This window comes from Apteryx mantelli, chromosome 19, assembly GCF_036417845.1.
Source record: "Apteryx mantelli isolate bAptMan1 chromosome 19, bAptMan1.hap1, whole genome shotgun sequence".
Taxonomy (NCBI): Eukaryota; Metazoa; Chordata; class Aves; order Apterygiformes; family Apterygidae; genus Apteryx; species Apteryx mantelli.
In genome coordinates this window covers 7,702,253-7,706,933 of record NC_089996.1, presented here as the reverse complement: position 1 = coordinate 7,706,933, position 4,681 = coordinate 7,702,253, and the positions used below count along the sequence as shown (strand labels likewise).

The 4,681-nt window shown below is 54.8% G+C and overlaps 2 non-coding genes across 2 annotated transcripts; one reads left to right on the top strand and one right to left on the bottom strand.

Annotated features, from left to right (window-relative positions):
* Positions 1-949: 949 nt before the first annotated feature.
* On the top strand, positions 950-1,031 carry TRNAS-GCU (transfer RNA serine (anticodon GCU)). Its single transcript has one exon. It is a non-coding gene; the product is annotated as a tRNA-Ser (tRNA).
* A 1,909-nt stretch (positions 1,032-2,940) lies between these two features.
* Positions 2,941-3,022, bottom strand: TRNAS-GCU (transfer RNA serine (anticodon GCU)). The gene has a single exon. It is a non-coding gene; the product is annotated as a tRNA-Ser (tRNA).
* Between the last annotated feature and the right edge of the window lie 1,659 nt (positions 3,023-4,681).

Genomic DNA, 4,681 nt, shown 5'->3' with positions numbered 1-4,681 from the left:
GAGCTCATACACACTCGTCTCAGGCTCTACGGGCATCTACGGGCTCATGCCAAGCTCTACTTGTTCGTACAGGCTTGTGAAGGCTCCTACAGGCTCATATGGGCTCATGCTGTGCTCTATGGGCTGGGATGGGCTCATGTGGGCCTCTCCAGGCTCGTACAGGCTTGTGCCGGCTCATGGGGACCTCTACAGGTTCATATGGGCTCGTGCCGGGCTCTGCAGGCTTGTATGGGCCAGTGCTGCCCTCCACAGGCTCGTATGGGCTTGCACAGGCCTCTACAGGCTCGTATGAGCTCATTCGGGCTCTACAGGCTTGTATGGGCTTGTGGTGGGCCTCGATAGGCTCGTATGTGCCCATTCTGTGTTTTACAGGCTCATATGGTGTCATGAGGGCCTCTATGGGCTTGCAGGAGCTCGTGCCAGCCTTTACGGGCTTGTACAGGCTTGTGCAATTCTCTACAGGCTCATATGGGCACATGTCAGCCTCTGTGGGCTCGTACGGGGTCATGCGGGTCTCTGTAGGCTCATACAGGCTCGTGGCAGGCTGTAGGAGCTCATATGGACTTCTGCAGGCATCTACAGGCCCATACAAGCTCATGTGGGCCTCTACGGGCTTGTAAGGGCTTGTGTCAAGCTCTGTGGTCTCGTAGGCACTTGTATCGGGCTCTATGGGCTTGTACAGGCTCATGCTGGCCTCTACAAGCTCATACCGGCTTGTGCCAAGCTCGTGCTGCCCTCTACAAGCTCATACCAGCTTGTGCCAAGCTCGTAGAGAGAAAGAAGTCCAGTGTTTCAGATGAATGGAGGAACTCCTACCCAACAGACAGTCCTGAACCTGCCAGTCCTCCCTGTTCACAAGTCTCAGTGGTGGTGGCGGCGGCGGTGGCAGCAGTGGTGGCAGCAGCCACCACAGCCTCAGCTGCAGCCACAGCTGCAGTCACAGCAGGCTGACGAGGTGGCCGAGTGGTGAAGGCGATGGACTGCTAATCCATTGTGCTCTGCACGCATGGGTTCAAATCCCATCCTCGTCGGAGCCCAGGGACCAGCCCAGAAGGAGCCTTTTGGAGCAGGGGCCGCTCTTCCCTCGCTGCTTCTGACAAGTGCCCATTGCCAAGCTCTTGTCTACCAAGCAGGGCAGGTGACACCTCCCAGGAAGGGAGTATCCTCCCCACTCTCTCCCCCCTTCCAGGGTTTGCACAGTCCCATCAAACACAACGCCTTTCACGAAGCCTGTCCCTGGCCAGTCTGCTCAACAGAGCTCCCTGGGCCTGCGATGAAGCTGGGAATGGAAGGGAGGCTCCCTGGGCCTGCGACAGACCCAGGCCTTTTGAAAGGCTCACAACACCTCTTTACACTCTTCTTCAACGCTTCCAAGAGGAATAAGTAAGAGTAATGTCTTGTGTAAACAACCTTACTCTGAATGTTTTGAGAAAGACCCAAAAACTAAGACAGCCAAAGCCAACAAGATGGACTGGCCTTCATAGCTTCTCTAAAAACTAGTTTACAAGTATGCTGCCTTTTTGGCCCTGCTGTTATGTCCATTACTGGAAGTTTCTGAAATACAGAATTGGAAGAGCAGAGCTGCCGCTACCTGCTGGGGCAGGGATTTGGGAGCCTGTTCTTTGGAGGAAGGTGTGTATCAGAGGCCTGGGACCTGCTTGTCACCCAGGTCTGGAGGATACATTCAGACAAGAAAAAAAATCATACAAAACAGCCAAATCAAACAAAAAAACCCCGCTCCAAATGACAAAAAGTTGACTCTTCTTCCTTGAAAATCATCATTATCATCGTTACTATTATATTAAAACAAAACAAAACAAAACAAGAAATCTGTGAGTCAGCCCAAAGGGTATCAGAGATATTTTACCCAGGGTGCCTTGCACTTCAGGTTTTCAGTCCCATCCCTTTGAAGGGACATTCGACCAGCTTGTCAGGCTCAGCACACTGAAGAAAGGAGGAAAAGGGACAAAAACTATCACATCACCGCCAGGGTGCCTTTTTACCATCAAAGGAAATAGGAATCGACCTCTCCATTCACTAATGGAAGATGTGGAAGGAGGAAGACAGCCTGCTGCAGGGAGGAGAGCCCAACGTGTCAGAAACCATGGTTTGATTCCCTGATGAAGATCAACAGCTGATGCCCTGCTTCTCTGGCTCCTGCTGGTGCCACGAGTTCTGGCCTGTGGCTTTTCTGAGTCTCTTCTGCCAACGCGGCCTTCACATGGGAGTGTGGGGAAGGAGGGCAGGAAGAGCAAAGAGTTCCTCCTGCAGAGGGAGGAGAGGGACCAGGAGACAGGCATACACTTGGCATATACATATACTTGCTTCCTGGGGAGAGCAAGCTCTTCAGGCGCAGTGCACTCCAACAGCCCTTTGCAGAGCCCACGGAAGTGTCTGCAGCCCCCTGTCATGGGCGCAGAAAGGCTTAGGGAAAGAAAAGTGCTTCACTGCCACAGTACTGGTCTCTGAGTGATTCCCCAGAATGGTGTGGGCCCTGGAGGTCAGGGGCCAATTCCCTGGCCTGGTAACTGGGGTCTGTGACTTCAGCTCTGCGGCACCCATGTGCAGGCATCCTAGTTTCTCCCCTTCTCTCTCTCTCTCTCTCTTGCTGAAAGCACACAGGAGACCAGGGGACAGCCCCTGCCACCTGCAGCTCAGATTCCCTGAGCCCTCCCCTCCCGGCTTCACCCGGGTCTGTCGCAGGCCCAGGGAGCTCTGTTGAGCAGACTGGCCAGGGACAGGCTTCGTGAAAGGCGTTGTGTTTGATGGGACTGTGCAAACCCTGGAAGGGGGGAGAGAGTGGGGAGGACGCTCCCTTCCTGGGAGGCGTCACCTGCCCTGCTTGGTAGACAAGAGCCTGGCAATGGGCACTTGTCAGAAGCAGCGAGGGAAGAGCGGCCCCTGCTCCAAAAGGCTCCTTCTGGGCTGGTCCCTGGGCTCCGACGAGGATGGGATTTGAACCCATGCGTGCAGAGCACAATGGATTAGCAGTCCATCGCCTTCACCACTCGGCCACCTCGTCAGCCTGCTGTGGCTGTGGCTGCGGCTGCGGCTGCGGCTGCGGCTGAGGCTGCGGCTGAGGCTGTGGCGGCTGCTGCCACCACCGCTGCCACCGCCGCCGCCACCACCACTGAGACTTGTGAACAGGGAGGACTGGCAGGTTCAGGACTGTCTGTTGGGCAGGAGTCCCTGCCAGGAGGGAGGAAAGGACTGAAAAGCGCAGTCCTCTGCTGAGCTCCTTCCCCAGGCCAGCAGAGTTGGTGCAAACAGGTGAATAAGGAGGATGAGGGACAGACTGGTCCTTCCCGGGGAGCCAGGGACCTGTCTCATGGAGGCAGGGTGCAACAAAGTGTGGGTGGGGCAGGCAAGGAGAGCCCAGCACAAAGCAGGAAACTGCAGGGAGGACCCACGTGGAAGCAGGAGGAGGCTAAATGGGACCCCAGGAGATCACAGGAAAGGTAGATTTTCAGGTATCAGGACAGGAGTAGCTGTGGTCTTTAAGAAACCCTGTAGTGCAGTTCCCTTTGACATGGAGCCCTTCTGCAGAAGCTCGTTCTGTGGAATGAACAAAAGCCACTGTGCCTGGCCTGCGAATCTCGTATGGCCTACTTAGAGGAAAGCTAGCCCAGCTTCTTCATCGCCACCCTAGTCTCACCTGGGCAGCCTCAGGAAGGAGAAGAAAAGCAGAAGTACTCATCGACAGATGTGCTTGGTGATTAGGACATGGCAGACAATCTGAGTGAAAGACTCCCTGGCTGTGCCCTCTCTGATGGTGGCACACAGTCTCCACAGAATCCTTCAGGGGTGTCCATGAGGAACAGGGAGTTCTTTCTTTTACAGGACACCTTAGCCCTGACCGCTTCTCCAGGCATTCTTCATGCTCTGTCTTGTGGTGGGACACGCATTTGCCAACAGGTTGGCCAGCCTGGTAAGGAGGGCTTTAAACTAGGAATGACGGGGGAAGGGGAGAGTTATAGAGACAGGGTAGCTGGCAAAACGCTGCTCAAGTCGGGATGCCTCCAGCAGGTGCATGCAGCCAGGGAAGTGCGCACGGGACATGACTATGGAGGATCCTCTTGTATCCCTCCTGGAAAACCTGCATGCTTGATCACCTCTCTGAAATGCCTGTACACCAATGCACGCAGCATGGGGAACAAACAGGAAGAACTAGAGATATGTGTGCGGTCGCAGGGCCATGATCTCATTGCAATTACAGAGACATGGTGGGATAGCTCGCATGACTGGAGTGCTGTCATGGATGGCTACGTGCTTTTTAGGAAAGACAGGCCAGGCCAGGAAGGCGAGGTGGTGGAGTTGCTCTTTCTGTGAGAGAGCACCTGGAATGTATTGAGCTGTGCCTAGGGATGGATGAAGAGCGAGTCGAGAGCTTATGGGTAAGGATCAAAGGGCAGGCTAGCATGGGTGACACTGTTGTGGGTGTTTACGACAGGCCACCTGATCAGGAAGAGGAAGTCGATGAGGTCTTCTACAGACAGCTGGAAGTAGCCTCACGATTACAAGCCCTGGTTCTCACGGGGGACTTCAACTATCCTGACATCTGCTGGAGAGACAACACAGCTAGGCACAAAGAGTCCAGGAGGTTCCTGCAGAGCACTGAGGATAACTTTTTGACACAGGTGGTGGAAGAGCCAATGAGGAGAGGTGTGCTGCTGGACCTCGT